At 33.1% G+C, this 12,297-nt stretch overlaps 1 pseudogene; it reads left to right on the forward strand.

Annotated features, from left to right (window-relative positions):
* The first annotated feature begins 3,546 nt into the window (after positions 1-3,546).
* Positions 3,547-6,444, forward strand: LOC123211584 (annotated as a pseudogene).
* Positions 6,445-12,297: the final 5,853 nt, after the last annotated feature.

Here is a 12,297-nt window from a genome sequence, read left to right on the forward strand (position 1 = left end):
TCTAATACAAGTTCAGTTAATCTTCCAACGAAATCCTCCCTAATGAACACATACCTTTTGAAATACTCAGCATATCCGATAAAGATACATTCGTTTATTCTCAGTCCCAATTGTTCAAATTTATGGGAAAAGCTATGGATAAACATTATTAATCACTAAGGTTGCAATCAATTAACTTAGGTTTTCTACCTACCCATAACTCATAGGGAGTGGAAAATCTAGATTAGTAGGCAATCGGTTAAGTACACAAACATTAATAAACATCATATCATCACAAAGTAACTTGACGTTTTACTTGCACCTTCATTGACTTAATCATTTCCAATAGAGTTCAATTACTCTTATTTGCTACACTAATTGTTGCGAAGTTTTGGAATTACTATTTATCATACTATTTTGTTTTCATTACTCAGCTTCTTGAATCTTTTGGACAAATGCTTAAGATCTCGGTGAGTTCATAAAACTCTTATCTATTTTGTCTAATTGATTCTTAACTTCAATTATATATAATGTCTAAAGTAGTCTACTGCTTTTGACTTATGGGAGATCAAGTGGACAAGACTGAATCGAACATTGTTATCATCACTAGTAATGAAATATAAGATACATTCTCAAACTTTACATTCATAGAAAAACATATACCTAAGTATATATATATATTGCAAAGGAAGTCAAACTTTTATAACTTTGTCAGATGGTTTTCTAAAAGTTATTCCAGCTAGGCAATACTTGCATACGAACAATTCTATTTATGTGAAAGTTCCTAATAAACTTTCATAGGTCAATTTATTCAACCCATCTTGGCCAACATGTCCTAATTCAACATACTATATATTTGCATTCATATCCATACATATAGGAGAAACAAATAATGAAAAACTTAACATTATCATAATATAAGGTGACAAACACCATATATCCATTTAACCTACAAACCAAAACTATAAAAGTCAATTCTATCGCATTTCAATAAAACACCCAGAGAAATTCAAATTATATCCTAGTTTAAGAAGAACAAGTACTTCGACCAAGATTTGTTGAATATTTAGAGCATATTGGATTTCGTGTAGGTATAAGATTCGACCACCCACAAAACTCATTTGCTCGTGTCTATTCCTTTCACTACAACCTTTGTGTTATTACCTACATTTATCTAATTCACTTTATTCAAAATTCGGTGAACTACTTGGTCAGTGGTTTCTGAGTTCATAATCTATGTAAGATAATACTCAATTAATATCATAGTACTAGAAAATAAAGTTTCATCATATTATGTTGAACAAAATTATCATTTTCAGCTCTATTCATTCACAAGTGATATAATTCTTATTGCTTCTGTTGTAACTATTCATCTTTTTTCTGTCTTTTCTTCTAGTACTTTTGCCACTCTCCCATTTCGATTCCTTGTTCTTATTTTTTGAGCATTAAACGATCTCCTTCCTGTATTAGGGCTTGAGCCACTCACTTATAAAACTTGATTCTTCTAGTACTTTTGCCATTCTCCTATTTTGATTCCTTGTTCTTAATTTTTGAGCATTAAACGATCTCCTTCCTATAGTAGGGCTTGAGCCACTCACTTATAAAACTTGATTCTGCAATGTATGCATGAGTACCAAATTCAGCTCGCTTAAGGGCGTTTGTCCTTTAATTCTATGTGGCAAGAACAATTAACAAAAGTCCTTCTTTCCTCATTATGGGTCATATATACCTTTATATGCTCCCATTATCGGGAAATGATCACTTTTCTAAATGAACCTACTGTTCATGTATCAGGTTATACGTAGCTAACTTTAGTTTCATAATCAAATTTGACATTCAATCAAATTCAACAATCAACTATCTTTATTTAGGGATTGTAGTTCCTCCAAACTTTTCAACTAAAACCATATTTATAGCATATACAGTTGAACATTACTGATAATCATATACCAGATCGTTATTCATAAAACTGATCAAGATATCACACTGAGTGAGTCTCGCTTCTTACATACGTGATATGCATCCACATCACGTTTGTGTAAGGCACTAATTAGGTTTCTATCCCTTAATCAGCCACAACTCTATCTTAACCTGATCTACGGCCTCCAAAGCCTTTTGCTCATCTAGGATATTGTACATTTCAAATGTCACATGGTTTAATTTTCTCTATTTAGTATCATTCTCATTCAAATCAGCCATCATTTTCTAAGATGTTATGGTTAACTAGATCACAGAGACTATGTATCAGACACAATGCTATCAATACAATCAAATACATATCAATTATTGCAATTATGTATTAAAATTTTAAAATATCTCACATAAGGCACATAATCGAAAGTTCACTATGTTCCTAATCATCTTCCATGACACAAATGCTTGACATTTTAAACTTTAATCTAATTGTGCCAATATTAATTTTGGATGAGAAATTCTTTAAATTCTACCAATTTCAGAATTCCCACACTTAACAAATATATATGATACAATGAATGTATCATCTATTTTGACTAGGATTATTTCATCAATCCGTATTAATCTCTAAGTTTATTTTTCCATGATAAAGTCTCTATTACATTTGCGTTAGATCAAATACCTCACATTATGTTAATTTGGGAATAACGTTAAAGTAGCGGATATTCTCTTATACATTACTAAACGTCGCTCTATAGCAAGCTGTAATGAATCCACTCAGTCCTAAAGAGTTTCAAATTCTTGTCTCGAATAAGATCATTGATTACGGGGCTCATATTCATGCATGGATATCATCTCTTTTCCAATTAAGAGAATTCAATAAAGTATTGATAGTTTCGACATGCAATGTGATAGTCCCTAGTCAACAAACCTGCATGAAGTATAAACATGTATTTCAAAACACCAATATGTGTTTTCGGGAGTCATAATAAGATATTACATGTCATTATGCATCGTAAGACCTATGGAACACATCTCATATACAGATCCGAGTATTACATAACTTCTAAGGACCAGAAAATAGGTTTCATATGCCAAGATGCACTGGAAATGGTTATTCACGCGCTATCATGTGCCAAAATAAGCTCATATGCTCCTTCACACGTCGAGACGATGCCTTGCACCTCTACGTGCTGTAAAAGAGTTAGCACGCGAATTCAAGTGTAAGGAATGAGTCGAACACACTCTCACACGTCGTGATTCAGTTGCAAGCACCACCACTCACTGAATGCAAGTTGTCACGCTCTTCCATACGCTCACATACGTCGATCAATTGTTTGGTCAATGATTTGACCGTTGACCTATCAACTGACCTGATGGATCATTGACCGGTTTTAGTGACTTAGTTGACTCAACAGGTTAACCCATTGACTGATAGGTCTTGGCCAACCCGTTGACTTGCAAGTCGGGTAATCGGGTTTTTCCAACCTTATTTCGACCCAAAATCCTACGATGAACCCTAGAATTTCTTTCGTTCAATTGGCTGACTTCCGATGACTTTTTGGTGATTAAAACATGGGGCTTTTATAGCCCAATCGACGTTAAGTTTGATCGTTCGAAGTTTTGATGTCGACGACATTGAAATCCGTCGAAATGGCGACGAGGAGACACACGTGTTGGGTCTCAGCTTTAGGTCAATTTTGATCGATTTCGACATTAATTCGAGTCGTTTTCCAATCTAAAACATGTAATACCATTCCAATTATTCATCCAACATGTTTCCCAACACTAATTTCATGTAATTTTGGTTGAATTAAATTTGTGCCCAAAAACGAATTTTTAAAACAAAAGTCAATATACAGATTCTAATTTGCACAATATATGCAATATGATTCATAGAAAACATAGCAAATACATATCTTAGGCTCTGATACCAGTGTTGGGAATAATCAAACATGCCAGAATCAAATTTTGTGAAATCTGTAAATAAGGATTTGCGTACCCATTTCAATTTTTGATAAAGTGTCTTCAAATACTGTACGAGGTGTTGATGTTAATCTATCTCCACGACACCATTTGCCTACGTACTGATTTTCATTTTGGAAGATAGGATCTGTGAATTTGTGTTGGCTGGAGAATTTTCCCTTTACAAAAATGGCATAATGATTTGAGGAGGCAGTTTGAATAATTTATATAAGTCCAACTACCCTCCAACTTCCTTTTATAATTGCCCTTGACAGTTATATTAAACCGGGTTAGGTCGACCCGTTATGGGTGGATGCGTATCCAATAGTAAGTGGGAATAATTTCCTGTATTGTGCTTATCTTTTTTGCAAAAAGATACGATATTCTAACTTTTATCGATATGTGTTGAAGTGTGTAGTGGTGTTGTGTTATGGTGTTAGTTAGATTAGATGCTGGCAAAAGGAGAAACATTTGACGAAAACTAAAGTGGGTCATTTTAGGGCTCAAGGTGTTGAACTCAAGAGGAAATTGAGGGAGTTTCCTGTAACAAAGGATGCACTTTTCTCTGTTGGTACTTCTATTGGTGTTTGCCATTTTGTTCCTGGCCAATATATTGATATCACAGGAATAACAAAAGGGAAAGGTTTTCAGGTGAACTAATTATTTATTTCCATCATTTTTAATTCATGTTCGAGTTGTCACATATTCCTTAATTTCAAATTCTAATGCGCTAACTGGTAAAGAGGATGCCTTACAATCTTTATAATCATTTTCATATCTAAGAATGATTAATGCTACATCACCTTGGTTACTAGAATTAGGATTAGTGTGATTCATTATTATCACATGGTAAAGTTGTGAGATGATGTTGACTTAGGTCTGAGGTTCAATATATAACAATTCAATTACAACAGACATGGTAATAGTAACTTGCATAATATTTTTTTTTAGGTGTAACTTGCAGACTTGGTGTTTACTAATTCATAATAATAAGAAAAAAAATGAAAAGTTGGATTCCAATCAGTTTTTGGTATGTTTAGGCATGAATATCCTAATGAGCCATCATAGTGTTAATTTATTCTTTGAATGTCTTTAGTTTAAGTCCTCTTGTTTCTTTTTTTAAAAGAAAAAGCTTTTGTTTGAGTTTTTCTTTTGTTGAAGATAAGCTTGACTGGGTTTATTGGTAGTGTTTTCTGAAGTTTCTTCACCAAATTTTGATTCCAGTACTTGAATAGTACCTCAAAATCAAAATACTAAAATTCTGGTTTCTGTTTTTTCTGCTCTGTAATAATTGTTTATTCCTAGATTATTAGGAATTGAGAATCCAAGTATGATAAGAAGCTATGATTTCAAGATCTTGTTGTTTGAAAATTCTTCCAACGTGGGAACTGCATCAGACACATTTGTTTAATTTCCGTTATTCACATCGTTATTCTTTGATATGATGATCTAAGGATGTTAAGTAGTGAAAAATGAAAAAAGGTACGGGTTTACGTTATTTTAGTTTCTTAGGACTTCAGACTTACATGTCTTATTAGTTTTCTCTCTATTTAGGGTGGAATGAAAAGATGGGGATTTAAAGGTATGCTGGCATCTTATGGTGCATCATTGTCACATTGTAGCATTGGTTCTACAGGTAAGAGAGATGCTCCTGGCAAGTTTTGTATGATTCATTACGTTGTTTAGTCTGTGTCTATTACAATCATCAACATAATGGAAATTTTACTCCATAATATCTAGACATTTTTTTGGGGCTTACTCTACTTTCTCTTTTGGTGAAGAAATTTTGTTAATATGGATTATATGTGGCATGAGCTAGCCACTATAATTCTGCTGTAACTAAACACGTTTGACTAGTATAGGTTTCCTCTTGGAGTATTCATCAAATGGGTCTTGGAGTATAAAAAAACTTTATTTGATAATAATTCATATGTTTCTGTTATCTCTTCTATTGTGAGAGAGATAGAGTGGGGATTACTTGTGTGATGGCTGGTTCATTTTAGTTAAACCTACGTTTGGTTACAATTTTTTGTTAATTATGTTTAATCATATGCCATGACTACTGTTTGCACACCTTTAATCAATATCATACTTTTTTTTTCTTTTTAATTTTGATTTCCTTTGGTGTATAATTTGACAATGATATGGTGCGTGAATCGGTTTTTAAAGGTAAAAAGATGTCTGGGCGTATGGGTGGACAACAGAGAACATTAAAAAATGCATAGGTCTATAAAATTGATCCAGCAAGGGATTTGATATGGGTGAAAGGCCAGGTATGAAAATTTGATGTTTTGATGAAAGTTCTTAATGATAAGAATATGAATGAAAGGAAACAAAACCAAACATGTCCTGTATATTTGCTCTGCATTTTTTGTAAAGTTCTTTTATCATGAAAGTTTCTTTTATCTACAGGTCCCAAGTGTTGTAGGAAACTTTGTGTTTATAAAAGATGCAGTATACAGGAAACCTAATATTTCACTATTTCCATTCCCTACTTATTTAGCCCTAGAAGATGAGGGCATAACGACATTAAAACCTTTGATTGCAGATCTTGGAGAAGAGGATCCATTTGTGACGGCAGATTGATAGACGATAAAGTTAAAAATTCTTTCAGAATCTAATTTCTTGGTTTATTGGGTTATTACCCTTCTGTCACTTTTTTGGTGAAACACAGGGAGCTTGGTAGGTTGGTGTTCAGAGAACTGGCTAAGGTTGTCGGTTGGATCCCTATATTTTACCATATGACTAATTGTAGGTGGCAAAAAACATGTAATCTTTATAATGGAGTTAACTTTTTGGAATTTTGATAATGATTGGCCATCCTTTTCAATTTTGTTGTTGAAATAAGAATATGGGAAGCCTAGAAATTGGTTGCATTTAGATGTAGAATTTCTTTGCAAGTTAATATTTACTGTTTAAGTATACGTATTTTTCCATTATGTAGCGGCTACTTAAATGTGTAATTGAATGTTTGAAATAAATGGATTATCATCTCCAATGTAACAAAATTTGTATGTTTGGGACCTAGAAGAAAAGTATCTAGGATATAAATCCAAAGGGAAATTGCCCTTAGACTTGGAAGAAGCCTGTGCAGTTTAGGAACCTTGTTAGAATGAGAGTTAAGCATTTCATTGGAAATAGGGAAAACACTTATCTTTGGTCCGATAATTAGCACCCTCTTGGCCCTTTCTTGGATAGATTTGGGGATAGAATAATCTATGATTCCAGGTTAAGGAGAGAGGCTAGGCTAACTACTATTCTTAATAAAGGTGAATGGCATTGGTTGATAGCAAATTCAAGGGAGTTGATGAAGATTAAGAATATGTCTTTTTGCCCTCCTAATGGTGGAGATGATTATGTGGTGTGGCTACTTGGGAGTATTGGGTAATTCTCTATAAAATTGGCTTAGGAAGAAATTAGAAATAGACATCCAAAAGTGGGATGGTATGGGTTAGTTTGGTTCAGGATGAATATTTTGAGGCACTCTATCATCTTTTGGTTGGCAATTAAAACATAATGTTCTGTTATATATGTGATCTAAAGGTGTTTAGATATAGTAATGATGATTTAGTTGATGAAATTGATGTTATATGCGAAAATGAAGAATTATATGCATGTCTAATTTCTTGATTGTATGAATGTTATATGTTTTGGCTTGATAAATGCTTTAAAGCCATGTATGTGTACTTTGGTTAAACAAATCACATGAATATCATGTTTAAGGTATGTAAAGACTTTTCTGCATGCTTTAGAAGAAGTAATCTTTTTGGATTTGTGATCGAACGGCTGTATGTCGTTTTAAAAATTTTGAAAGTTCAAAAATCATGCACTCATTTTGAGAAGAGAAATGAATGGTCATGTGGTATGGGACACACAACTATGTATAGTTTTCCAAAAGTGAACGGCATGCGCTAGAGAACACATGGCTCATACATATGAATCCAAGTACATGAGAGTGTTTCCAGGTCAACTCTTTATGTGCATCTGTTTTATTACAACCATGTGTTGAGTGTCACAAACTCGTTTATATGGTTCAAAAGGCACACGGTCGTCGATTGAGAATCATATGATCATGTATCGCTAGACAAAGGCAAAAGACGATTATACCTCTAGGCTATGTGCATAAGAGGGGAAAGTCATGTGAGAAGAATAATAGGCTAATAGAGGATAAAAAATTCAAGAAAGACATAGTTGAGGTGTCCTACTATATGAATAATGGCGCAAGCTCAGATCGAGTCAAATCCAAATGAAAAGTTAGCAACCTTAAGACTAGTGTCAAATAATTGGATAGTCAATAACTATGTGCATAAGTGAAGGAGCTACTAACAATAGGATGTACCCTATATGTGCCTCAGGTAAGTGTCATCTTTGGATGATTAGTCAACAATTCTGATAAGCTTATATGGTAAGGGAAGAAGCTACTATCAGACATTTTCCTATGTGATCAGGGTGTTCCAGTTAGATAGCCCAATAGGTCATTTGACATGTACTAAGGCAGTATAGTGCCTTTCACTAGGGTGTCAAATATGCCAATTCTAGTTTGGGTCTATACAGCTTCAGTGGATAATCTATGTCAGGGCACTGAAATGTCATAGTGTGACAATAGTTACCTTACAAATGGAATGCAAGTTTTACTGTGAGATAATTTAAAAGTTATCGATGTCGAAAGCTCTCCACTTACTAAGTTTTATTGACATGTTTCCTTTGTATGTTTTGTAGGTAAAGGTGAGTAACGGGGCACAGTAAGCAACTGCACGAGGAGAAGGGTGTTTATGTTATTCTAGTATTGGCAAATATTTATTTATCTTTATTATTATTATAATTATTTTCGAACACACTAAGTTACTCAAGAGTTATTAAGTTATTTTATAACAGAGATTTTCAGACAATTATTATCTTATAAGTTTGTTTAATAAAACAATTATTTTTTTATTACATCACCTTTTGCACGCTTTATAGTTATGATCATGCATTAAAGTTTTCAAATAATCCAGTTGTGATCATGCAGCTTTAGTGGATGATCTATGTTAGGGCACTGAAATGTCGTAGTATGACAATAGTTACCTTAAAAACGGAATGCAAGTTTTACTATGAGATAATTTAAAAGTTATCGATGTCGAAAGGTCTCCACTTACTAAGTTTTATTGACATGTTTCCTTTGTATGTTTTATAGGTAAAGGTGAGTAACGGGGCACAGTAAGCAACTGCATGAGGAAAGAGGTGTTTATGTTATTCTAATATTGACAAATATTTATTTATCTTTATTATTATTATAATTATAATTATTTTTTAACACACTAAGTTACTTAGGAGTTATTAAGTTATTTTATAACAGAGATTTTCAAACAATTATTATCTTATAAGTTTGTTTAATAAAACAGTTATTTTTTTATTACATCACTTTTTGCACGTTTTATAGTTATAATTATGTATTAAAGTTTTCAAATAATCCAGTTGTACACATCTCTTTTGGTATATTCTCATCAAAGGTATGTATCTAAAGAGAGGTGTTATACTCTCTAATCCTTTGGATGGCCTTGAAGATTAAGCTCCAAACTAGAAACATGTTTGCCAAGTTTGAAGTCTTTCTTTCTACCATGTATGTCTTTTGTAATGGAAAAGATGAAAACCTTGACCACTTTCATTTCTAATATTCGTTTAGTATCTTTATTTGGAAAGGTGCACTGAAAGCTTATGGTGGAAAATATTTCATCCAACCATAGGGTAACTATGTGGAAGACATTACAATAACATGGAAAAAAAAACAACTTGCAAAACAACATGAGTAAGATATGTCTTAGAACTACCATTTATGTAATTTGGAGAAAGTGTAACAATGGTAACTTCCCTAGTAGTGTTTAGACAAAAGAAGTAATTTTGAGCAAAATTGTGAGGACTTGCAACCACAAGGGTGTTGAGCTTACAACCTAAATCACTCCAAGAAAAATGAAGAAGTGGCAATAGCTTAGGGCCTTCCAAATTGCATCTTCAAAGGCATCATTCAATAAGGCTGCCACGAAGATTGGAACTTGCTCGAGATTGTTTATTCTTTAACTTGTATGTTATTTAGCAAGTTTTACCCCAGGCATCCATTTTTTTGTTTTCTTAAAAGGTTAGGGAGATGAAGTTGAGGTCGAAATTTGGCAAAAAAAAGAAGTTGAGGCAAAAGACTGGGAGTTTAGGAGAAAAAGAAAATCACCTTTTAAAGGTAAGTCGCCTTTTTAACCTTTTGCCTAAGGCTTGTGTGTAAAATCCCTCTCTGGGCACTTACCTTTATCCAGAATATGCACCCTAAGAGACATGACCTAACCAACTTTTATAATATGCTATCATAGTTATTAAACGCAATACATTGAAAACAAACCATAATCCCAAAAGTGTATTATAAAATTCAATGTGAAGATTAAAACACTATCTGTATAACATATATAAAACTATCTAAATACAAATATAATTCTATACAAACAAGTGCAAAACAAACATCTATCAAATCCAAATGCATCAATACATGTAAAAGAATTTATATGAATACAATGAACAATTCATAAATAAAGACATCCAAGCTCCTACCCTTATACGTTATTTCGAGTCATACTTCTAGACTTCCCGCCACTACCCTACTGCTCTAGAACCTTACCTATACAATCTCACATCAAACACGTGAGTGAATTTACACCTAGTAAGTAGCAAAAGTAATAAATGAAGTAATGTTATTCCTTTCATATGAAAATCCACAGATGTTTTCCTAACATCCTAAATGCCTATCTAGATTATCTCAATGTTTAGCGGCCTTACTCACTTAACAAGGTGTCATCCCAAATGACAAACCCTTACAATGTACATTGATGTCTTAAGCATCATGTGAAAGCCTATGACATCTCGAATGTCATTCTTATATGCAATTCATTTAGATACTGGTTAAACTTGGGCTATTAAGATAATATTACTCATATGGTGGAAACCCAAGCCTCTCTTGTCTTCGTACACACATCTTAAATATCATGATGCCTATCGTCAGTATGGAATCACATAAATTTACTAGCCCTGTTGTTTTCACTACCACTTTATACACAGTTTGGTGACTTGTAGCATTATTGCACATCATATCCAAATTTTCAACCTGAACACATTTTAATTGGGGTACATGTTGTCATTCACATAATCAGGCACATCTTTGTTGATTTCCATCATTAAGAACTCTCATTATGCTCTTATCACTGGCCGTCTTCCATGAACATCCCTTATAGGGGTGAATTTGGTATTTCTCTAACCTATTTATTCATAGCCAAGCTTCATATATTCTTCATCAATTCCAAGTGTTTTCATTTCCAAATTTCCCTAAATATACATGGTTGTGTATCTTGTACACACTGGTGTGTGTTATCCAATTTACACAGTATGCGTCTTAAGCACATAAGAATGTATCCTTTATACAAGGCACACGGCCATATGTCCCATAACACATGGGCGTGTGTCTATTCCCAATTCTATACTTCTATGTATTCACTCTACATAGTTAGGATTTCTCTAAAGACACACGAACGTGTGTCGTTGAAATTCTAGAATTTCCAGAATTCCAAACCTAGTTTTCTTGCACTTTCTAGGCCTCCATATAAAACCAAAATAGTTATAGTAAAACATGATTCATAGCTAACACTTTACCATACAATCTTATTCCATATTATACCTATGAATGAAAAATTTAAACATCATTATCATGACACAACACATATCCTAAATTCATATCCCATCCTACACTATCTTTTAAAAGTACATTCTATCACATACAAATATAGGTGAAATTCCAACCTTCTATTAACAACAATTTAAACAACCCACTAACCATACATAAATAAAATAAACATTTATTCAAGATCAAACAATTCTACAATATAAATTAAATAATAACTATGTAAAAACTCAATCAATTTCTACATCAATTATCAATGTATACATATAAATATCCTAAGTAATCAAACCTCATGTGCCTATTAAATTTGGAAGCATTAGGAGCAATCTAATACAGAAAATCTCAAGAAATTGTGCCTCTTACCTTGGTACAATAAAGATTGTAGTATTCTCATAGCTTGAAAAGGCTTTAAATACTTCTTTCCTAGCAAGTCATGACACTAACACTCTCTAATCTCCCTTTCTCTCCTGTTTGGCTAAAAGGATTTTAAGGAAAAAGTGAGTGTTGCACATTTTGTGACTATTTTTATTTTCAAAATAAACAGATGTATACGAGTGTGTATGGTAAACACATGGGTGTGTACACCAGTCGTGAAACATTAAAACCATACCGTGTGATTACCACAAAACATATCCTTATCCTAAAATTCAAAATTTGCTAACTATACATGACCATGTACCCTACTTACACTGGTATACATCTTAGCCAAATTTGACCAAATCATATGATACACAAAAAAGCCATTTTGC

The sequence above is a fragment of the Mangifera indica genome, chromosome 3 (assembly GCF_011075055.1).
Source record: "Mangifera indica cultivar Alphonso chromosome 3, CATAS_Mindica_2.1, whole genome shotgun sequence".
Taxonomy (NCBI): Eukaryota; Viridiplantae; Streptophyta; class Magnoliopsida; order Sapindales; family Anacardiaceae; genus Mangifera; species Mangifera indica.